This window comes from Oncorhynchus gorbuscha, linkage group LG18, assembly GCF_021184085.1.
Source record: "Oncorhynchus gorbuscha isolate QuinsamMale2020 ecotype Even-year linkage group LG18, OgorEven_v1.0, whole genome shotgun sequence".
Taxonomy (NCBI): domain Eukaryota; kingdom Metazoa; phylum Chordata; class Actinopteri; order Salmoniformes; family Salmonidae; genus Oncorhynchus; species Oncorhynchus gorbuscha.
The window spans coordinates 63876491-63901988 of NC_060190.1; the positions used below are offsets into that span (position 1 = coordinate 63876491).

The following is a 25498-nucleotide window of genomic DNA, read 5'->3' on the forward strand; positions in this document are numbered from 1 at the left end:
AACCAAATGGAGGTATTTTGGATATAGAAATAAAATTTATGGAACAAAATGAACATTTATTGTGTAACTGGGAGTCTCGTGAGTGCAAACATACGTAGATCATCGAAGGTAAGCGATTCATTTTATTGCTTTTCTGACTTTCGTGACCAATCTACTTGGCTGCTAGCTGTTTGTAATGTTTTGTCTACTGAGAGAGATGTCCTTACATAACAGACTGATGGCCTTGAGATAGAAGCTGTTTTTCAGTCTCTTGGTTCCAGCTTTGATGCATCTGTACTGACCTCGCCTTCTGGATGGTAGCGGGGTGAACAAGCAGTGGCTAGTGTGGTTGTCCGTGATGACTGTTTTGGCCTTCCTGTGACATCAGGTGCTGTAGGTGTCCTGGAGGGCAGGTAGTTTGCCCCCGGAGATGCATTGGGCAGACCACACCACCCTCTGGAAAGCCCTGCAGTTGCGGGCAGTGCATCTGTAAAATTGTGCATCTGTAAAAGTTTGTGAGGGTTTTAGGTGCCAAGTCAAATTTATTCAGCCTCCTTAGGTTGAAGAGGTGCTGTTGTGCCTTCTTCACCACGCTGTCTGTGTGGGTGGGCCATTTCAGATTGTCAGTGATGTGTACGCCGAGGAACTTGAAGCTCTCCACCTTCTCCACTGAGGTCGTGTCGATGTGGATAGGGGGTGTTCCCTCTGCTGTTTCCTGAAGTCCACAATCATCTCCTTTGTTTTGTTTACATTGAGTAAGAGGTTTATTTTCCTGGCACCACACTCCCAGAGCCCTCACCTGCTCCCTGTAGGCTGTCTTGTCATTGTTGTTAATCAAGCCTACTAATGTTGTTTCGTCTGCAAACTTGATGATTGAGTTGGAGGCGTGATTTGACAATGGAAATCCACACCCATGCAGTCATGGGTGAACAGGGAGTACAGGAGGGGGCTGAGCACACACCCTTGTGGGGGCACAGTGCTGAGGATCAGCGAACTGGGGGTTGAATATGTCTGTAAACACACCAGTCAGCTGGTCTGCACATGCTCTGAGGACGCGGTTAGATATGCCGTCTGTGCCGGCAGCCTTTCGAGGGTTAAAATTATTAAATGTCTTGCTCACATTGGCCACAGAGAAGGAGATCCCACGGTCCTTGGTAGAGGGCCCCGTAGGTGGCACTGTGTTATCCTCAAAGCGGGCAAATAAGATGTTTAGCTTGTTCCGGAAACAAGATGTCAGTGTCCGCGACGTTGCTGGTTTTCCTTTTGTAGTCCATGATTGTCTGTAGACCCTGTCACATACGTCTGGTGTCTGAGCCGTTGAATTGCGACTCTATACCGACGTTTTGCTTGTTTGATTGCCTTGCAGAGGGAATAACTACACTGTTTGTATTCTTCCATACACAAAGTCACCTTGCCATGGTTAAATGCGGTGGTTCGTGCTCTCAGTTTTGCGCACATGCGGCCATCTATCCATGGTTTCTGGTTGGGGTAGGTTCAACAACATAAGTACAACATCTCCTATACATTTCCTGATAAACTCAGTCACCAAATCAGTATGTTCATCAATGTTATTATCCGAGGCTACCCGGAACATATCCCAGTCCCCGTGATCAAAACAATCTTGAAGTGTAGATTCCTATTGGTCTGACCAGCGTTGAATAGTCCTTAGCACGGGTACTGCCTTTTTGAGTTTCTGCCTATAGGAAGGGAATAGCAAAATGGAGTCGTGGTCAGATTTGCCGAAAGGAGGACGGGGGAGGGTTGTAGGCACCCCGAAAGTTGGAGTAGCAGTGGTCGAGTGTTTTAGCAGCGCGAGTACTACAGTCCATGTGTTGATAAAATTCGGTAGCCTTTCTCCCAAATTTGCTTAGTTAAAATCCCCAGCTATTATAAATGTGGCCTCAGCATATGTGGTTTCCATTTAGCATAAAGTCCAGTGAAGTTCTTAGTGGTATCAGTTTGAGGGGGGATATACATGGCTGTGACTATAACCGAAGGGAATTCTCTTGGTAGATGATACGGTCGACATTTGATTGAGAGGTGTTCTATGTCAGATGAACAAAACGACTTGAGTCATTAAGCATGAAACATACACCCCTACCCTGCTTCTTCCCGGAGAGCAGGGTTGGCTAGGTTACTTTCTGAATGTAATCCATTACAGTTACAAGTTACCTGCCTGAAATTGTAATCAGTAATGTACCTTTTGGATTACCCAAACTCAGTAACGTAATCTGATTACATTCCGTTACTTTTAGATTACCTTCCCTTTAAGAGGCATTAGAAGAAGATTAAAATGTATGTTACCAATTGAACGGCATCTGTTGCAGGATAAATCAATGTTAAAGTTTACATAGCTGGCCATATATGGATTTAAAATGTTACTTTATGGGTTGGTTATGTAGGCTTATTCTAATCCATCGCTTTCTACTACATATAATAATACGATTAAATTATGTATTTACATTTAAAAAACAAAGTCTATCAGAATTCCAGTCATTTCAAAAAATGTTATACCCCTTGATCTTCAAGAATAGGACTTGGAAATATGGAAGTATATATTAGCCAATTTGTTTTACCTGAGCATAACCCCAGAACTAAGGACTTATTGGCCAGCCCTACTCTGTTGTTTATGATTTTGTTGTCATGGAGGACTGATTGGGCTCATTGATTCGAGTTTTAAAATAAATGCTGCGCTCATGGAATGGCATGCATTACCAAGAGTGTGCAAAGCTGTCTACTATAAAATATATTTAGATTTATTTAACACTTTTTTGCTTACTACATTATTCCTTATGTGTTATTTCATAGTTTTGATGTCTTCACAATTATTCTACAAAATAAAGAAAAGCCCTTGGATGAGTAGGTGTTCCCAAACTTTTGATTGGTACTGTATATATAATTTATAAATCCAAAAATAGATGTAGCACCTACAGATTGCCCCTTTAAATCCATCAAAAGTGTGCAAGTTGGAGCATGTGTCCATTAGTCCAATGGATTATTTTTATCAGCATGAATTAGATTATAAAAGCCCCACTTTAATTCAATATGCTTGGATCCGCACTATGCAGCTGTTGGAACAGTGCATTTTTCATTGATGATTGATAGGCAGTTTAGACATCTAGAATTCAAACATTATTGGGTTCAAATACACATTTAGATTTGTGAACAGCCATCCACAACAACCACAATCTGTAAGGCGCAAATAGCTAGATGAGAAAGCAGCAGTAGGATTCACATCAATGCGCTATGTAAATATCAATAATAAGTGATATCCGTATTGCCGTGGACTACATCACTACTGTCATCCTTAACTCCAAGCGTTTATTCAAGTAGGATAATCTTTGGATTCCAGCAGCAGTCACACCATTGGAAGACATAGCTTGGACAGTAACCTACAAAAGCCTATTCCTGCTCTTTTCCCGCGATCTATCAAATACATTTGGTGTGTCATCATAGTGGTCTCTGACTTGTGGTTAGACTTGCTCAGGTGGAACAAACTTAAACTTGCGCCTTTTTTCGATGCTAATTTGAATGTCATTGAGAAAACAGAAAAGTGTCCAAATCAAATTGCAAACATGCTTTCTGAATTTAAAATGAATCCTTAAAGTAATCATCTAGTTTTTCGAAAGTATCGGTAATCTGATTACAATATTTTTGCTGGTAAAGTAACGGATTATAGTTACCATCTCCCGTCCGGAGAGATATTTATCCCTGCCTGCGCGATGATCTGAGAACCCAACTGGCAGGACGGACTCAGACAGTATTTCCTGAGAGAGCCATGTTTCCATGAAACAGAGTATGTTACAATTCCTGATGTCTCTCTAGAAGGAAATTCTCGCCCTGAGCTCGTCAACTTTATTACCCAGAGATTGAACTTAAGCGAGTAATATACTTGGAAGCGGTGGATGGTGTGTGCGCCTCCGAAGTCGGACTAGAAGACCACTCCGAGTACCTCTCCTCCACCGGCTGTGTTTTTGGTCAGCCTCTGGATTCAGTTCAATTGCTCTGCAGGGTGAGAAATAAAGGATCCGATTCTGGAAAGTTGTATTCCTGGTGGTAATGCTGGTAATGCTGGTAGTGCTGGTGAGTAACTTAACTGAATATATTTCAGTCATGTTTCCTAGCCTTGTTCAACACTGCATTATCATTATATTTTCTTGCCATTATTTATTATCCCATACTGTAGTCACCATTAAACTTATGAGTAGTAAACACGTGTGTGAGCAGGTGCAAGCACAACCCATGAGCACTGGAGTGCTAACGAGCCAAAACAATATGCCTTGTCCTGCCTTGGAGAGCAGAATGTTCCATGTCTCTGTTGTCCTTTCCCCTCCTCTCCGCTTGCTGTGCCATCACCTTCTGTGTTCTAATACCCTCAGGACTCTGCCAAAATACACTTCTGAAGAGGCTGATTGGCCTGCTCTGATTCATGCTGTAGCCTATACCTGCTCCTAACAGTGAGTGAGCTGCATCATGCATCGAAGCCTGCTGTGATAAATGACCAGGCAGATAGAAAGGGTAAAGGAGGAATCCTTCAAGACTGTTTTGTTTAATTACCAAGCAGCTAACAAGTGAATGGGTTTGATTAGGCTCAGCGGGAAAAGGTACGTGCCTGTCAATTAGAAGGCCTGGAAAGCTCAGGCCGCCCTCCACTGATTAGAATGTCAGAACATTCAGAAATAATAATTTGTCCCTGAAAGCTTCAAACGAGAGCTCGGCAACAGAAAAAAACAACATGACCCTGAAAGCAGTGTTCTTGATAAGTACCCCAGCTGAGATCAAACCGTCACGAATCAGTTCTACACTGGCTCTGTCTATCATTTGTTCTTTGCAGTAGATCGAAACCTAGAAGTATGGTTTAGCTGTAGGGTACTGCTTGTGTAATCAATCAATCAATCAATCAAATGTATTTATGAAGCCCTTTTTACATCAGCAGATGTCACAAAGAATACAGAAACCCAGCCTAAAACCCCAAACAGCAAGGAAAGCAGACAGCAAGCAATGCAGATGGGATCACCACTGATTTTCTATACCTTTTAAATTACATGATGATGGTGATGATGATGACGCTAACGACGACGACAACGACGATGATGATGATGGTGGTGATAATGATGATTATGCTGGTGGTGCTTATGAAACGTTCAAAGTCCTGGTGGGAACAGTGAGCTTGGATTAACACAAATCACTACAAAAGATGCAGAATGGGAAAGGTTTTTCAAGAATGTACAGTATTTCAGTTGCCTCAGTCACGCATACCAAAGTCTCTGGGCACATAAAGTTATTGAATCACCAGACAAATAGCCAAACAAAGTGTTTATTTCAAAGGTTACTCTTCAAAATGTGTGTTTTGTTCTTTTTGAAAGACTCAAACCACAAAAGATGTGACATTAAAAAGATGCTGACATTTACAGTAAGAAAATGACTGGAGAGACCCACCTGACAGTTACCAGCCAACATGATGCTCGTTATCCTGTGAATCATAGCAGATCTGAGATCCTGCCTTGTCCTGTGTACCTACAAATGTACTGTATACTATATGTTATATTGTTAATTTTGTGGAGGCGAATGTAATGCACACCTGTTTAGTCGAGGTGCTGGCTAGCGGAGTAGAACATTTGAAAAATAAAAGTAGAGCAACCCACTCTAGGAGCTCAGATGCAATAATTTAATAACCGAATAAGAAATGTTTCGACAGACAAGCTGTCTTCATCAGGGTATGATTGTTGTATTGTTATTTTTACCATCATGGTGAGAGTTATTTTAACATTTACTTACAGTACAATTAACCCAGTATTTTGTGACGATCTGAGCTCAAGCCCATCGTCCCTTAGAAAGTAGGCCTATCCCTTACGCATTCCCCAAATGAATTTGTTTTCTCGCACTTTTGCATCAATAAAACCATTATTTTTGGTAATGTTACTCTGCTGTCCAACTGTGTGCTACAAAAACCAAACCCGAACTTGGTCGGTCATTCTTAACAACTTAGAATGTTTAAAGTTTGTTTTCTCTGTGAAATAAAACCTTCAGCCAATCTCAAGGCCTTGTATTATCTACAAAATGTCCTCTGATTTTGTCAAAACGCAATATTTTTTTTTACCAAAGAAACCCTGCCACACAAACAATATTCATTTTGAAATGTGTCCAGATAATTAGAGCACCTCCTAACTCATCACACTCAGACCATCATTAATTTTCACCCTAGCATGTAGCTCTGTGATGATTCTGCAACCCCTTTGGAGGGTGAAGAATCAAACAACCCTACACACCTGCTACTCCACCAAATCAATTCCAACCAGACAAAACTGGTATTCTTCCTATTCTCCCGTGTTATTATTCTAATAAGGAGAGCCAGCGTGACCCTGAAACCCTGGTGTAATTTTAGTTGTATTTGATCTCACACATTTCTTCTCCTTTCTCCACAGATCTGACATTCTCCTGGATTTTTAATGAGTATCCCTCGTTTGTGAAGCAGGACACACGACGCTTTATCTCCCAGGAGACGGGCAATCTATACATCGCTAAAGTGGAGCCTTCTGATGTGGGCAACTACACCTGTGTGGTGACCAATACTGTCACCAAAACCAGAGTCCAGGGCCCGCCCACGCCTTTGGTGCTCCGCAGTGATGGTGAGATCCAGTTCTACGACAACCACTTACACCCTATCAAAACAGTATATTCCTATTTCATATGTTCATTTTCTGGCTGTTGTGCTGTGTAATGTGTGCAATACTATCACATTAGAATAGTGTAATTTGTTCACAATCATTAGGTGAAATGTCAGTAATATTAACTACACTACTATACCATTAATAAATCATGCATACAGTATATGAAGAATTGTATCTCTGCATAGTGTTAAATATTAGTTAGAGAAAGCCAACAATTAGATCACTCAGACAAAATACATTTTCATTGGAGAGCCTTTGACAAAGCTTTCTTGCATGGCCATGAGTAGATCTTTTACTCCAACTGTTTAGGCCTCAATCTGAAACCAGAAGAGTCCTTTTAACAAATATCAGATATATTTTTCTAATCGTTATATGTAGCAGATATGTCAGGCGCAAGTACATGTAGCAGACATGAGGTGGTCATGGTCACAGGATGAGGTAACCCGCCTGCAAACATCAAAAACCAGCATCGGCCCTCGGCCCATGAGGGAATTTCATCTTGGTCTAATGGGCTAATATGTTGGTTGACCCTGTGGGAGACCCCGGTTCATAACCCACGTGTTACATTCAGTATGTTAGCATGAAAACTACCACTGCTAATTATTCATCCCTCTTAGATATGATCATGAGTAAATTAACCCTCCCTATTAAATATGGTCATGAAGACAACTATAATTGGTTGAATCAGCCGACCTATCATGAAGCCGACCAGCCGACCTATCACCTATAGTCAGCCGACCTATCATGAAGTAATACCACGTTTCAAGATGGCAAACATTGTTCCTCTTCTCAAGAAAGCTAAGGTAACTGAACTAAATGACTATCGCCCCGTAGCACTCACTTCTGTCATCATGAAGTGCTTTGAGAGACTAGTCAAGGATCATATCACCTCCACCCTACCTGTCACGCTAGACCCACTTCAATTTGCTTACCAATCAAATATTTCCACAGACGATGAAATCGCCATCACACTGCACACTGCCCTATCCAATCTGGACAAGAGGAATACCTATGTACAAATGCTGTTCATTGACTACAGGTCAGCATTCAACACTATAGTGTATACCCAAACTCCTGGGTCTCGAATCCGCCCTGTGCAACTGGGTCCTGGACTTCTTGACAGGCTGCCCCCAGGTGGTGAAGGTAGGAAACAACATCTCCAATCTGCTGATCCTCAACACTGGGACCCCACAAGTGGGTGTTCTCAGCCCCCTCCTGTACTCCCTGTTGATCAATGACAGCATGGCCATGCATGCCTCCAACTCAATCACCAAGTTAGCAGATGACACAACAGTGGTTAGCTTGATTACCAACAATGACGAGACAGCCTACAGGGAGGAGGTGAGTGCCCTCGGAGTGTGGTGTCAGAAAAATAACCTCTCACTCAATGTCAGCAAAACAAAAGAGATGATTGTGGAATTCAGGAAACAGAAGAGGGAGCACCCCCTTATCCACATCGACACAACAGCAGTGGAGAAGGTTCCTTTTAAGTTCCTCTGTGTACATATCATCGACGAATTGAAATGGTCCAACCACACAGACAGTGTGGTGAAGAAGGCTGAAAAAATGTGGCTTGTCACCGAAAACGCTCACTAACCTTTACAGGTGCACAATTGAGAGCATCCTGTCGGGCTGTATCGCCGCCTGGTACGGCAACTGCACCGCCCACAACCGCAAGGCTCTCCAGAGGGTGGTGCGGTCTGCACAATGCATCACCGGTGGCAAACTACCTGCCCTCTAGGACACCTACAACACCCAATGTCACAAGAAGGCAAGAAAGATCATCAAGGACAATAACCACCCGAGCCACTGCCTGTTCACCCCACTTCCATCCAAAAGGCGAGGTCAGTAAAGGTGCATCAAAGCTGGGACAGAGAGATTGAAAAATAGCTTATATCTCAAGGCCATCAGATTGTTAAACAGCCACCACTAGCACAGAAAGGCGGCTCCCTACCTACAGATTGAGCAAGAGGACAAGTACATTAGAGTGTCTAGTTTGACCCCTCACAAGTTCTCAACTGGCTTCTTCATTAAATAATATCTCAGACTGGCCAATAAAAATAAAAGATTAAGATGTGCAAAAGAACACAAACACTTGACAGTGATATGGCTTTTTCTTTGCGACTCTGTCTAGAAGGCCAGCATCCCAGAGTCGCCTCTTCACCGTTGATGTTGAGACTGGTGTTTTTGTGTACTATTTAATGAAGCTGCCAGTTGAGGACTTGTGAGGCACTCTAATGTACTTGTCCCCGTGCTCAGTTGTGCACATTTACAGTAAAAAAAACTGTCAATAGGTCTATCTAGAACCCTCTATGAAGGGTTTTTCCAAAAACCCTTTTATCCTCTAAAGCAGGGATCCCCAACTGGTGGCCTCTGTGCTGAATTTGGGTCAAGTGTTTTTGACCACAAAGTTTTCTGAGCCCCAAAAAAAGAGTGTAAACATTTACATTACATTTAAGTCATTTAGCAGACGCTCTTATCCAGAGCGACTTGCAAATTGGTGCATTCACCTTATAAAACTCCTGTAAATCAGCTCCAAGTGATTTTAATTTAGAAAATCTCTTCCAAAGTATTCCCACACATACAGTGCCCATTCACTTTTTCCACATTTCGTTTTGTGACAAGGTGGGATTAAAATTATTTCATTTTGTATTTTTTTTAAAAGCAATGATTAACACAAAATAGTCAGCAATGTCAAAGTGGAAGAAAAATGTAACATTCATAAATATATATATATATATATATATATATATATATATATATATATATATATATATATATATATATATATATATATATATATATATATATATATATATAAAATAAAGCACTAATATATCTTGGTTAGATAAGTATTCAACCCCCTGAGTCAATATGTGTTAGAATCACCTTTGGGAGCAATTACAGCTTTGAATATTTCTGGGTAAGTCTCTAAGAGATTTCCATACCTGGATTGTGAAACATTTGCCCATTATTCTTTTCAAAATTCTTCAAGCTTTGTCAAATTGGTTGTTGATCATTGCTAAATACCACTTTCAAATCTTGCCATAGATTTTAAAGCAGATTTAAGTCAAAACTGTAACTTGGCCACTCAGGAACAATCACTATCTTCTGGGTAATCAACTTCTGTGTAGATTTGGCCTTGTGTTTTAGGTTATTGTCCTGCTGAAAGGTGAATTCATCTCCCAGTAATGGAATTTATTTCACCCAACTTTTAACCTAAATCCAATGACATGGTGATTCTTGGTTGTTGATTTCACATTGAATTCAGGTTAGTTCAAAACTCAACAAATGTAAATCTAAATTAGATGTTGAATTGACATCTGTGCCCAGTGAGCTTGCCTTACAAAGAACCATCGTCTTCCAAAAAGGTTTCTTCAGATGAAAATGGTTCTTGGTATAACCCTATTAATCCGCAAACAACCCATTTGGAACCCTTTTTTATAATAGTGTAGGGACTTGGCACTCAACTCGGACTCAAGGTTGAGTGACTTGACTACATCACTGATTAGAGCCTCATCCAGCTGTCTCATTTACTATGGCTGATAGGGCCTTGGCTACCTGGCTGTATTAGACAATGGAGATACAGATCTGAATGAGCTTTCACAGTCAGTCAGGGAACCGTGCTTCACAATATCAAGGAGATGAAATTGGCTTGTTTCTCCCATTTCAAGAGCCCATTTGGGCTGAGAAACCTCTGGAAATGTGATTTGCAGATAGAGAATACCAGCAACAATGAGAACCTGTTATTGGTTTTCCAAAAGAACCACTTCTCAGGTGTATGATTGTAATCGCTTATAGGACATATGTAGACATAACGGACATAATGACATATCATATTATCTGTGTTGTTGTTTTTTGCTTTCTTATAATTGGTTGTGAATTACTCCTCCTCAGGTATAATGGGTGAATACGAGCCGAAGATCGAAGTTCAGTTTCCAGAGATTGTCCATGTAGCCAAAGGATTGACAGTGAAACTGGAATGTTTTGCATTAGGAAAGTAAGTGGACTCTGGGCTTGGTTTAACAGGCACACAAATACATGAAAAGCATAAAAGTTAACAACAAACTGCGAGATATTTTTCATGTATCACTGCATGCCTCCAACCCTCCTCTGATTGTAGCTGTGCTGGACATCTGAGATTTCTCGTAGATTTGGGGCTGTGACTCCTGGTACATTAGCTGAATTGTGTATTACCTACATGTCAGTTTTTTTTGTCTGATCAATTGAATCCATCTCGGTTAAATATTGTGGTGAGGTTGTAATATTGCAAATGATTTGTGTTTGTAATATGAACATGCTACAAGGTTTCTCTTTCCATTCCTCTTTACTCCAGCCCTGTCCCCTCTATAAACTGGAGTAGAGTGGACGGAATCCCCTTTTCTAGGAAAGTGGACGTGAGGAAAGCCAGCGGCGTCCTGGAAATCCCTTATTTCCAGCAGGAAGACGCGGGCACATATGAGTGTGTGGCAGAGAACTCCAGGGGGAAGAACACTGTAAAAGGAAAGCTCTCATTCTACGGTAGGTGATCCTGAACCACATAAGTATTTGAACCAGTGAAGGCTGCATGTGTCAGCTTCGCTCAGATTGAAATGCATCAAAGGGAGACCTAACTGGGTTTAAAACACAGCCATCGGTAATCAACTGTGGCCACTTTGAATGGGGGAGCATTGTTTTAACAGAGCATCCCAAATGATTAAGGCCATGATGCCCATAATATTTTGATCCAGATTAAAGCAATGATGATGTGGATGAGGAGGAGACCTTGGATGTGACCTTGTGCGTGGGACTTGTATTGGTCTCCACCAGATGGCATTGTGATTGACATCCAACTTGACTGGAGATCAAAGCTGTTAAATGTACTATACTTAGACCAGGGCCACATACGCCATCGCAATAATCCGCAGTGCAGCATCTGGATGAAGATGAGGAAGAGTAGTTGTGAAATGTATTTGTTAGTGTTATTAGTTGTATTCTTGTCTGTTTCATTCAGATAGTATTCTGGTGATATCCTCTAATTAATAAAGTAGATCTTCAACTGATTCCCTGCGGCTGAGTATTTCTGTTTTGGATTTGCTGTCATTGTCATCCATGCATGTATTATTTGTATTATCATTGAACCTTTCTCTTGGTTATTGAGATAAATCATCAAAAACATCACTGTCTATTCAGGATGTTTCAAGCTGAGAGAAAAAATAAAATAGTTTAGCTAAATGATTTTTTCCCCCTGTTAGGACCAATATTATTGTCACTATTGGCCCTAGCATTAGACCGTATTTTAACCTCTAACACAGCAGTCAGTCTCAAGGCTCTATCAGTGTCAGAGTGGAGTCTAGTCAAATGAAGGGTTGCGACCTTCCGCTGTTCTCTAGTAGTCATACGATGGCATTCTTCATACAATACGTCCTTTTATTAAGTAAGTACCTGTAGGCTATCCTCACCACTGAGATTTATCTCTACCTTCTGGGGTCGTTCTCCGCTGCATGCCTAATGGCCCATTTACAAGAATAGCTTGTCTGGCTCCCTGCATTTTTTATTACACTTGTTGTTTCATTGTTTATATTCCACAATGTGGATCAGTCACAGATAAATGCTGGAAAATACTCTAAAGAAACATGGCCGTCTGGACTAATTATATGAAAGTATGTTCGCTTTTGTAGCAGCAACGATATACAGTATAGTTATAGGGATTGCAAAACAACGGGTTTTTTTTAACTGAGCACAGCAGGTGATAACTAACATACATACTTCTATGCAGGCCATCTATTTCCGTGCGGGTAAATATTTATGATCTCTTGATTTTCTTCCAAATTCAACTGAATATCTCTCCTTCAATTGGTTTCCCATCTCTATGCCCCTGTGGTGTGTAAGTCAGGCTCTGTCAGCTGTCAGGAATAACTCTTTCTGTGCATTAAACAATTTGGCATTATTTACAACGTGCCTGCCTCCAAGCTCCCTGCAGTGTTGCTCTAGCTGTGAGCTACAGGGGATAGGTTGTCCATATTAGCAGCAGGTCTGCCCTATTTCAATGTGCTTTCTCTCTCTATCTCTTGCAGTGCATGCTGGACATTTTTTGGAGTTTGAGTGTTTGGTGTGAAGGGCTCAGTTCTAATTCATTCTCTTGGGTTAATGCACTTTGTTTTAGCGGTATCCACAGGTTTTTTCAAAGTTCGGGTGGAAGAGGACAGAGTTAGTTTCCTGGGGTTTGGAAGGTGTGGTGTGTGCGATGGCTTCTCAGCCTAGCGTGGAGGAGACGCTGTCGATGCGGCATGGATTCAGGTGCATTCCTGAGAACGGAGTTAAAGTAGAGGAGGTTCTGCTCGCAGTCAGTGAACAGGTAGGAGCTGAATTTATACATTCCGCTTCCGGAATGAACAAAGCTGTGTTTGTGTTCATGAAAAGGGAACATTTGGTTGGTAGGCTAATTGCTAGTGGTATATTTGTAAGGGGCGTGTTGGTGCCAATTTCGCCTCTTTCTACCCCTTCGACAAGGGTGGTAGTTGCAAATTTGCCTCCGTTTATTACGGATGATCAAATCAGGAAAGAGTTGAGTCGTTCGGTAAGTTTGCTAGCGGTTTTCGTGTACTGTTGGGAGGTTTTCAGGCAAATGCCGTTAAGCACGTTGTTTCATTCCGGAGGCAAGTGTTTATGTTTCTGAAACCAATGAGCAGCAGCTAAATGTGCATTTTAAAGTGAGGCATGGGGAGGGGTTCTAATCGAGGTCAACGTGCAGGGGACAATGAGCTGCAGACAGCTGAGGCTGGGACTAGTCATGCTATACATGGTGGTGTAGTGGAGGCTGGATCTAATCATGCTATGGGTGGTGGGGTAGCTGAGGCCCGGGTCTAGTTATGCAATGGATGGTGGTGTAGCTGAGGCTGGGTCTACTCATGCTATGGATGGTGGTGTAGTGGAGGCTGGATCTAATCATGCTATGAATGGTGGGGTAGATGAGGCTGGGTCTAGTCATGCTATGGATGGTGGTGTAGTGGAGGCTGGATCTAGTCATGCTATGGATGGTGGTGTAGTGGAGGCTGGATCTAATCATGCTATGGATGGTGGGTAGCTGAGGCTGGGTCTAGTCATGCTATGGATGGTGGTGTAGGTGAGACTGGGCCTAGTCATGCTATGGAGGGTGATGTGGATGAGGCTGGGCCTCGTCAGGTTATGCTAGTGGATGAGGAGAGTATAGTGGGGAAGTGTGGAGAAGGGGGAGAAGAAGGAGGTGGGAGGGGAGAGGCTGGTGTGATCAAAGGCACCATGGAACCTTTGCCTGGTGCTGGGGGGGATGCCCTGACCAGAGAGGAAGGGCAGGTGGTCAGGATGGGAGATGGAGATGAGGAGGAAAGTGAGTCTGAGGAAAAGGATGATGAGTTTTTTTTTCTTCAATCGGTCCAGAGCTGACAGCCAGTCAAGCAAAGGGGTCAAAGTACACATTGAGAGAACTGACAAGGTTCCGGAATGAGACCAAGGGGAAAAAAAGTTAATCTTGAGGCTTTTTTTTCTGATCCGAGAAAGTTTGTAAGATCAGTACATGCTATGAAAAATGAGGGGCATGGTGTCCTCTCACCCAGGAAACGGTTTAGGTTGGAAGTGGGTCACAACAGTGCGTAAGGGTCAACCTTCAGACACTGTTTAGATTAATAGTTTCTTTCTGGCACTGGGGATTTTTGAGCTTTGTTATTGGTCTCTTTCTTTGCTGGCTTTTCTCCCACTTCTGATGGAGACACTTCGGGGTAGGCTCGCTCAATATAAATGGCGCCAGAGATATGGGAAAGAGGAGTGTGTTGGGTGAATATGTAAAACATAAAAAGTACTGTTGTTTCTGCAGGAGACGCATAGTGATGTGGTGAATGACGTCGATTGGAGGCTCTTGTGGAAAGGAGCAAGTGTGTTGAGCCATGGGGCAAATTTTAGTGCGAGAATTATGAGAGAATTATTTATTTCATCTTTTATTTCTTTCATTGACATTCCCAGTGGGTGAGAAGTTAGCATACACTCAATTAGTATTTGGTAGCATTGGCTTTAAATTGTTTAACTTCCACAAGCTTCCCAGAATAAATTGGGTGAATTTTGGCCCATTCCTCCTAACAGCTGGTATAACTGAGTCAGATTTGTAGGCAACCTTGCTCGCACAAGCTTTTTCAGTTCTTCCCACAAATGTTCTATAGGATTGAAGTCAGGGCTTTGTGGTGGCCACTGCAATACCTTGACTTGGTTGTCCTTAAGCCATTTGGCCACAACTTTGGAAGTATGCTTGGGGTCAGTGTCCATTTGGAAGATCAATTTGCGAACAAACTACAACTGATGTCTTGAGATGTTGCTTCAATATATCCACATAATTTTGCTTCCTCATGTCGTCATCTATTTTGTGAAGTGCACCAATCCCTCCTGCAGCAAAGCACCCCGAGAACATGATGGTGCCACCCCTGTGCTTCACCGTTGGGATGGTGTTCTTCGGCTTGCAAGCCTCCCCCTTTTTCCTCCAAACATAACGATGGTCATTATGGCAAAAATATTTTCAGACATATTCATATTCATATTCATCTCTCCCTATCCCAGTCTGATGTCCCCACATGGCCTTCGTAAGAGTTTCCACGTCAGAACTTCTGTCATCATGAAGTGCTTTGAAAGACTAGTCAATGATCATATCACCTCTACCTTACCTGTCACTCTAGACCCACTTCAATTTGCTTACCGCCCCAATAGATCCACAGACGATGCATTCATCATCGCACTGCACATTGCCCTGTCCCATCTGGACAAGAGGAATAAGAATGCTGTTCATTGACTATAGCTCAGCTTTCAACACCCTAGTACCCTCCTAGCTCATCATTAAGCTCTAGGCCCTGGGTCTGAACCCCGTCCTGTGCAACGGGCTGCCCCCAGGTGGTGAAGGTAGGAAACAACACCTCCACTTCGCTGATCCACTTCGCTGATCCTCACCACTGTGCCCCCACAAGGGTGCTTGCTCAACCCCCTCCTGTACTCCCTGTTCACCCATGATTGCATTTCAAATCACACCTCCAACTCAAACATCAAGTTTGCAGACGACACAACGTTAGTAGGCTTGATTAACATCAATGCCGACACAGCCTACACGGAGGAGGTGAGGGCTCTGGAAGTGAGGTACCAGGAAAATAACCTCTTACTCAATGTCAACAAAACAAAGGAGATGATTGTGGACTTCAGGAAACAGCAGAGGGAGCACCCCCCTATCCACATCGATACGACCTCAGTAGAGAAGGTGGAGAGCTCCAAGTTCCTCGGCGTATACATCACTGACAATCTGAAATGGCCCTTCCACACAGACAGTGTGGTGAAGAAGGTGCAACAGCACCTCTTCAACCTCAAGAGGCTGAAGAAATTTGGCTTGGCACCTAAAACCCTCACAAACTTTTACAGATCATCCAGAAGCCGAGGTCAGTACAGGTGCATCAAAGCTGGAACCAAGAGACTGAAAAACAGCTTCTATCTCAAGGCAATCAGTCTGTTAACTTCTTGATGCACCCACCCCGTTACCGGGATCATTTTCGTCAACATCCGCTGAATTGCAGAGCGCCAAATTCAAATTAAATTACTAAAAATATTTAATTGTCATGAAATCACAAGTGCAATATAGCAAAACACAGCTTGGCTTGTTGTTAATCCACCTGGCGTGTCAGATTTCAAAAAAGCTTTTGGGCGAAAGCATACCAAGCGTTTATGTAAGGACATCTCTCTCAGCAGACAAAACATTAGAAACAACTAGCAGACAAGTTGATTGGTCACAAAAGTCAGAAAAGCAATACAATGAATCGCTTACCTTTGATGATCTTTGAATATTTGCACTCACAAGACTCACAGTTACACGATAAATGTTCCTTTTGTTCCATAAAGATTATTTTTATCTCCAAAATACCTCCATTTGGTTGGCGCGTTTATGTTCAGAAATCCACATGCTCGAGCGGTCACGACCGGGCAGACGAAAATTCCAAATAGTATCCGTAAAGTTCGTAGAAACATGTCAAATGTTTTTTATAATCAATCCTCAGGTTGTTTTTACAATATATCATGGATAATATTTCAACTGGACTGTACCTTCTTCAATAGGCGAGAGAGAGAAAATGTCTGCTTCAAGCTGTTGCGCATACAAAACGCTGCTGGCACCCAGCCATACAATGATGCAATGAGTTCTTTCTCGCTCTTTTTTCTAAATAAAAGCCTGAAACTATGTCTAAAAACTGTTCACAACACGTGGAAGCCATTGGAAAAGGAATCTGGTTGATATCTCTTTAAATGGAGCGAAGGCAGGCAATGGAACAGAGAGCTTTCAGGAAAAACAGCACTTCCGGGTTGGATATTAGAGGGTTTTCTATCCTAATCTAACAATTATATGCATATTCTAGATTCTGGGCCTGAGAAATAGTTTCATTTGGGTATGTTTTTCATCCAAACATCAAAATACTGCCCCCTACACTCAACAGGTTAAAGCAAAGGGAGCACTTGTAAGAGCTAGGTTCTCCATGCTCAAGGAGATGGATACTCCCAGCTCTTCCTCCTTTGGTTTGGAAAGACAGAGCAGTGAAGCCAATGGTATGCATTGTCTACGGCTGTCTGATGGGCGGGTGACCTCTGTGGTGGGTGAGATGTGTTAGCGAACGGTGGCGTTTTATACTGAGTTGTATAGGGCAGAAATGTGTGATCCTATGTGTGCTCAGGTCTTGTTTGTAGAACTCCCTAAGCTCTCTCTGACACAGAGGGATGAATTGGATATTCCTCTGGTGTCCCATGAACTGGCAGAGGCCATAACCCAGATGTCCCCCAGTCGTGCACCAGGGGTCAATAGACTCCCAGTGGAGTTTGATAAACAATTCTGGGGAATAATTGGACTAGACTTCTATTGCGTGTTGATTGAATGCGTCTGAGTTTTTTGACCTGTGAGAAGCTGTTGTACGCTGGGGCGTCATGTATGGTCAAGGTGGGAGGGGGGCTCAGTAGGCCAATCTGGGTGAGACAGGGCATTAGACAAGGATGCCCTCTATCGGGGCAGTTATATACACTAGCCATTAAGCCTTTTTTGGGCCTGCTATGCCGGAAACAGCAGGGAGTGTGTTGTACAGGCATGGGTGTGGTGACAGGCATGGCAGTGTCAGTGTATGCAGATGACATTTCTGTCATCTACCCTCACCACCCCCAGGTGGTGAGGGTAGGCAACAACATCTCCTCCCCGCTGATCCTCAACACGGGGAGGCAGCCCTCTCCTGTACTCTCCTGTACTCCCTGTTCACCCACGACTGCGTGGCCACACACGCCTCCAACTCAATCATCAAGTTTGCGGACGACACAACAGTGGTAGGCTTGATTACCAACAACGACGAGACGGCCTACAGGGAGGAGGTGAGGGCCCTCGGAGTGTGGTGTCAGGAAAATAACCTCACACTCAACGTCAACAAAACTAAGAAGATGATTGTGGACTTCAGGAAACAGCAGAGGGAACACCCCCCTATCCACATCGATGGAACAGTAGTGGAGAGGGTAGCTAGTTTTAAATTCCTCGGCATACACATCACAGACAAACTGAATTGGTCCACTCACACTGACAGCGTCGTGAAGAAGGCGCAGCAGCGCCTATTCAACCTCAGGAGGCTGAAGAAATTCGGCTTGTCACCAAAAGCACTCACAAACTTCTACAGATGCACAATCGAGAGCATCCTGGCGGGCTGTATCACCGCCTGGTACGGCAACTGCTCCGCCCTCAACCGTAAGGCTCTCCAGAGGGTAGTGAGGACTGCACAACGCATCACCGGGGGCAAACTACCTGCCCTCCAGGACACCTACACCACCCGTTGTTACAGGAAGGCCATAAAGATCATCAAGGACATCAACCACCCGAACCACTGCCTGTTCACCCCGCTATCATCCAGAAGGCGAGGTCAGTACAGGTGCATCAAAGCTGGGACCGAGAGACTGAAAAACAGCTTCTATCTCAAGGCCATCAGACTGTTAAACAGCCACCACTAACATTGAGTGGCTGCTGCCAACACACTGTCATTGACACTGACCCAACTCCAGCCATTTTAATAATGGGAATTGATGGGAAATGATGTAAATATATCACTAGCCACTTTAAACAATGCTACCTTATATAATGTTACTTACCCTACATTATTCATCTCATATGCATATGTATATACTGTACTCTACATCATCGACTGCATCCTTATGTAACACATGTATCACTAGCCACTTTAACTATGCCACTTTGTTTACTTTGTCTACACACTCATCTCATATGTATATACTGTACTCGATACCATCTACTGTATGCTGCTCTGTACCATCACTCATTCATATATCCTTATGTACATGTTCCTTATCCCCTTACACTGTGTATAAGACAGTAGTTTTGGAATTGTTAGTTAGATTACTTGTTGGTTATCACTGCATTGTCGGAACTAGAAGCACAAGCATTTCGCTACACTCGCATTTAACATCTGCTAACCATGGTTATGTGACAAATAAAAATTGATTTGATTTGATTTTGATTTGATGGTCAGGGATGGGCAAGATATGCAGGCATTAAGAGACCAGTCTGAAGGTGTACAAGGGAGCTTCGTCAATTAAGGTAAACTGGGGCAAAAGCAAAGCTCTGTCGTAGGCAGTGGTGTCAAGACTGGCCAGGTGGAGGTGGCTCCAGCCCCAAGTGCCATAAGGAGGGAGGTTGCTGATAATCAACAACCTGATGACAATCTTCCTGTCCTTGCCCCCCCCCCCCCTCCTCGCAAGCTGGTGGACTTTTTCTGGTCGGTCCATCACTGGCTGATGGCGGCAGTGGTGTACATTACCATCCATGAAGGAGGACAGGGCCTGGAGGAACTGGAGAGCAGGATGGCTGCATTCCTACTAAAGGCGGCACAGAGACTGCTGTACCACACTAATGTTGGCTTGAGCTTGAGGGAACCCGCATGCGCACTGCTGAGAAGAGCTGGCGGATTAGGGTTGGACCGGCAGCTGTTCCTCATGAGGCTGGAGAGGCTGAGTACAGCAGTTCTCTCTGATTTTTACTCTGAGGGCCTGGCAGCTGCTAAGGCCCACATGAGAAGGGGGTTTGGAGCCTGGGCTGTGGATGTGGGAGGAGCCTATCTTCCACAACCCAGCCATCCCTTTGAAATCGGTTCAGTCGGCCACCCTGCAGAGGCAAATGATGACAGCGGGCTTACTAAGGCTGGGTGACCTGTGACTGATGGGAGAGGAGGGGTGGAAAACTCCGGAAGTCCTGGCACAACAAACAGCAATAACGTATCTTAGGCTGTTGGAGAGATTCCTAGAGGAGGTCCAGGAGGCACTGTCTGAGCCGGTAAGGGGGATGTTCGAGCAGCCAAAGGGGGAGGGGCCACCAATGTTTCCGCTACTGCATGTGATGGCAGAGACTGTGGACTGGCAAAGGGGTCTGGAGGACTTGTTAGATTTTAAAACTCTGAGTCTGGGGGAGTTTGGGGGGGGGGGGTGGGTAAAGCCCTCTACAACCTCTGCATTAAGGTGAGGAACATTAGGAGCCTAACAGGAGTGAAGGAACATCAGTGGCAGGGGGTATGTGGGGAGGAGAGTATGGTGGGTTTTAGATGGAGGGGGCTCTACAAACCCCCAGCACCATAGAGGTCAGGGGACCTCCAGTGGAGGGTTCTACATGGAGCCCTGGCCACTAACAGCTGGTTGGCACAGATTGAACCGTGAGTCGGGCAGGGGAGTCCTTTCTGTGTTATGAGAGAAACTGTGCTTCATGTGTTTTCTGTGTGCACCAGGTTAATGCCATTAATGTCTCTGTTGGAATGTCTGTGTCTGTGTGAGAGGTTGGGGGTAGTTTTTACTGTTGGGATGTTTATAATGGGGTACAGGTATTCAAATAAGGAAAAGGCCAAATGCTCAGGCAAAGTTGGCTATTTGGATAACAAGGAGCAACATGGTCAAAGGTATGGGGGATAACAAACCCTTTACTATTGTTTAATGGGATGGTCTCTGCGCTTTAGGGTCGAATTTGAGTTCTATAAAATGATAAGGAGATATGACGTGTTGAGGGTGCTGTCTGTATAGCTGGGATATACGGTTGTAGAAGTGGTGATTTTTGTGGGGGTTATTGTGATGTGCGGTGTGGTTTTGTATCGTGTGGAAGAGGGAAAAGTGAGTATGGTACACATGTACGCAGTACAGGATATATTTTTGGTGTTTTATTTTAAGGGGGGGTGAGGATGAGAATGATGAGAATGTTTCATTAAAGAAAGACAAAAAGTAAAAAGTGTCTCTCCCTTTCTCTCTCCATCTCTCTGCCTCTCTGCCAGGTGATACATATCCGTAATCTTATTTTTAAATCTGCTTGAATTAAGCTTTTGAGACATTCGTCAGCAGTGTGTCAGAATCAGGGAATGGAAAAATGTATCTTGTGTACATCAGTACAACCTGCAGCCACAAAGCTGTGAAAGCCTCAGCTTTCTGCCTAGAAAAGAGATGGCATTATTTGAGAGTTTCTTAGCAGTTATATGCTAATGCTTTAATAGGGTTCTTCTGGGTCTTGCACATCTTGTGTTTTTACAAGGTAAATTATAATAATTATTTACATTTACATTTACATTTAAGTCATTTAGCAGACGCTCTTATCCAGAGCGACTTACAAATTGGTGCGTTCACCTTATTACATCCAGTGGAGCAGCCACTTTACAATAGTGCATCTAAATCTTTTAAGGGGGGGGTGAGAAGGATTACTTTATCCTATCCTAGGTATTCCTTAAAGAGGTGGGGTTTCAGGTGTCTCCGGAAGGTGGTGATTGACTCCGCTGTCCTGGCGTCGTGAGGGAGTTTGTTCCACCATTGGGGGGCCAGAGCAGCGAACAGTTTTGACTGGGCTGAGCGGGAACTGTACTTCCTCAGTGGTAGGGAGGCGAGTAGGCCAGAGGTGGATGAACGCAGTGTCCTTGTTTGGGTGTAGGGCCTGATCAGAGCCTGGAGGTACTGAGCTGCCGTTCCCCTCACAGCTCCGTAGGCAAGCACCATGGTCTTGTAGCAGATGCGAGCTTCAACTGGAAGCCAGTGGAGAGAGCGGAGGAGCGGGGTGACGTGAGAGAACTTGGGAAGGTTGAACACCAGACGGGCTGCGGCGTTCTGGATGAGTTGTAGGGGTTTAATGGCACAGGCAGGGAGCCCAGCCAACAGCGAGTTGCAGTAATCCAGATGGGAGATGACAAGTGCCTGGATTAGGACCTGCGCCGCTTCCTGTGTGAGGCAGGGTCGTACTCTGTGGATGTTGTAGAGCATGAACCTACAGGAACGGGCCACCGCCTTGATGTTAGTTGAGAACGACAGGGTGTTGTCCAGGATCACGCCAAGGTTCTTAGCGCTCTGGGAGGAGGACACAATGGAGTTGTCAACCGTGATGGCGAGATCATGGAACGGGCAGTCCTTCCCGGGGAGGAAGAGCAGCTCCGTCTTGCCGAGGTTCAGCTTGAGGTGGTGATCCGTCATCCACACTGATATGTCTGCCAGACATGCAGAGATGCGATTCGCCACCTGGTCATCAGAAGGGGGAAAGGAGAAGATTAATTGTGTGTCGTCTGCATAGCAATGATAGGAGAGACCATGTGAGGTTATGACAGAGCCAAGTGACTTGGTGTATAGCGAGAATAGGAGAGGGCCTAGAACAGAGCCCTGGGGGACACCAGTGGTGAGAGCGCGTGGTGAGGAGACAGATTCTCGCCACGCCACCTGGTAGGAGCGACCTGTCAGGTAGGACGCAATCCAAGCGTGGGCCGCGCCGGAGATGCCCAACTCGGAGAGGGTGGAGAGGAGGATCTGATGGTTCACAGTATCGAAGGCAGGTCTAGAAAGATGAGAGCAGAGGAGAGAGAGTTAGCTTTAGCAGTGCGGAGCGCCTCCGTGATACAGAGAAGAGCAGTCTCAGTTGAATGACTAGTCTTGAAACCTGACTGATTTGGATCAAGAAGGTCATTCTGAGAGAGATAGCGGGAGAGCTGGCCAAGGACGGTTTTTTCAGAAGGGGTGCAACTCTCGCTCTCTTGAAGACGGAAGGGACGTAGCCAGCGGTCAGGGATGAGTTGATGAGCGAGGTGAGGTAAGGGAGAAGGTCTCCGGAAATGGTCTGGAGAAGAGAGGAGGGGATAGGGTCAAGCGGGCAGGTTGTTGGGCGGCCGGCCGTCACAAGACGCGAGATTTCATCTGGAGAGAGAGAGGGGAGAAAGAGGTCAGAGCACAGGGTAGAGCAGTGTGAGCAGAACCAGCGGTGTCGTTTGACTTAGCAAACGAGGATCGGATGTCGTCGACCTTCTTTTCAAAATGGTTGACGAAGTTACCTGCAGAGAGGGAGAAGGGGGGGGGGGGGGGGGGATTCAGGAGGGAGGAGAAGGTGGCAAAGAGCTTTCTAGGGTTAGAGGCAAATGCTTGGATTTTAGAGTGGTAGAAAGTGGCTTTAGCAGCAGAGACAGAGGAGGAAAATGTAGAGAGGAGGGAGTGAAAGGATGCCAGGTCCGCAGGGAGGCGAGTTTTCCTCCATTTCCGCTCGGCTGCCCGGAGCCCTGTTCTGTGAGCTCGCAATGAGTCGTCGAGCCACGGAGCGGGAGGGGAGGACCGAGCCGGCCTGGAGGATAGGGGACATAGAGAGTCAAAGGATGCAGAGAGGGAGGAGAGGAGGGTTGAGGAGGCAGAATCAGGAGATAGGTTGGAGAAGGTTTGAGCAGAGGGAAGAGATGATAGGATGGAAGAGGAGAGAGTAGCGGGGGAGAGAGAGCGAAGATTGGGACGGCGCGATACCATCCGAGTAGGGGCAGTGTGGGAAGTGTTGGATGAGAGCGAGAGGGAAAAGGATACAAGGTGGTGGTCGGAGACTTGGAGGAGTTGCAATGAGGTTAGTGGAAGAACAGCATCTAGTAAAGATGAGGTCGAGCGTATTGCCTGCCTTGTGAGTAGGGGGAAGGTGAGAGGGTGAGGTCAAAAGAGGAGAGGAGTGGAAAGAAGGAGGCAGAGAGGAATGAGTCAAAGGTAGACGTGGGGAGGTTAAAGTCGCCCAGAACTGTGAGAGGTGAGCCGTCCTCAGGAAAGGAGCTTATCAAGGCATCAAGATCATTGATGAACTCTCCGAGGGAACCTGGAGGGCGATAAATGATAAGGATGTTAAGCTTGAAAGGGCTGGTAACTGTGACAGCATGGAATTCAAAGGAGGCGATAGACAGATGGGTAAGGGGAGAAAGAGAGAATGACCACTTGGGAGAGATGAGGATCCCGGTGCCACCACCCCGCTGACCAGAAGCTCTCGGGGTGTGCGAGAACACGTGGGCGGACGAAGAGAGAGCAGTGGGAGTAGCAGTGTTATCTGTGGTGATCCATGTTTCCGTCAGTGCCAAGAAGTCGAGGGACTGGAGGGAGGCATAGGCTGAGATGAACTCTCCCTTGTTGGCCGCAGATCGGCAGTTCCAGAGGCTACCGGAGACCTGGAACTCCACGTGGGCCGTGCGCGCTGGGACCACCAGATTAGGGTGGCCGCGGCCACGCGGTGTGGAGCGTTTGTATGGTCTGTGCAGAGAGGAGAGAACAGGGATAGACAGACACATAGTTGACAGGCTACAGAAGAGGCTACGCTAATGCAAAGGAGATTGGAATGACAAGTGGACTACACGTCTCGAATGTTCAGAAAGTTAAGCTTACGTAGCAAGAATCTTATTGACTAAAATGATTAAAATGATACAGTACTGCTGAAGTAGGCTAGCTGGCAGTGGCTGCGTTGTTGACTTTGTAGGCTAGCTGGCAGTGGCTGCGTTGTTGACACTACACTAATCAAGTCTATTATTTAATGCCTTTCATGCCTCACCAATTTATATTTATAAAAAAGTATTATTTACCTCAAATCTGTAATCCTCCAAGAAGCTAGCCAGAAATTCCAAGAAGCTAGCCAGAAACTAGCCAGAAGCTAGCCAGGAGCTAGCCAGAAGCTAGCCCAGACGCTAATACAGAAGCTAATCAGAAGCTAGTTCAGAAGCTAGTTAGCTTCTTTACTGGCAAATCGTTAGTATTCAGCTAACCACGGTTTGTGGTAATCAGCTATCCTTTAGCTCGAAAATCTATTGCCAGTTTTGTACGGCGCAGCGCGGCTCGGAACGTAACATATCGGACCAATTTTTCTCTCCACGTCCCTGGATTTCAACTGCTCTCTGGACATTCATACCCGGATCTCACAGCTAGCTAGCTGCTATCCGTGTGTGTGTGTGTGGCTTTCGTCGATTCCGGAGCAAACATCAATTATTCCTGGGCTAGCCAGCTCCGTCAATCACTCCTGAGTTCCATCTATCACTCCGGGGCTGCAGTCACCTATCCGGACCTGTCTTACTGCCTACGCGGTACCCCACCGGGCCTTCACAACTGGACTGCTGACGTTATCTACCCGAAGGAGATCCGGCTGGCTCCTCCGTCACAACGTTACCTGAACGCCCATCTGCGGCCTGCTAACCGTTAGCTGCCTTACCGGCTGCTATCTGAATAGACAATCGGACAATTTATTTATTTTTATTATTATTATGTTTTCTTCTTGGGCCTCTATAACTATATCTATTGTTTTTATTTTTGTTGTTGTTGTGTGATTTGGATTAATCAACCCTAACTCTACCACACGGAACCCCACTAATCTACTGACGGAACGCAAGAGGTGGCTAATAACAGACCTCCATCCTATGCTAGCTTGCTACCGATGGCCTGGCTAGCTGTCTAAATCGCAGTGACCCCCAACCAACCTCTCCACTCACTGGACCCTTTTGATCACTCGACTAAGCATGCCTATCCTTAATGTCATTGTGTCTTATCCATTTCTGTTC

The 25498-nt window shown here is 44.8% G+C and overlaps 1 pseudogene; it reads left to right on the top strand.

The window, feature by feature from the left end:
- Positions 1-25498, top strand: part of LOC124004110 — a 253618-nt pseudogene that overhangs the window by 136345 nt on the left and 91775 nt on the right.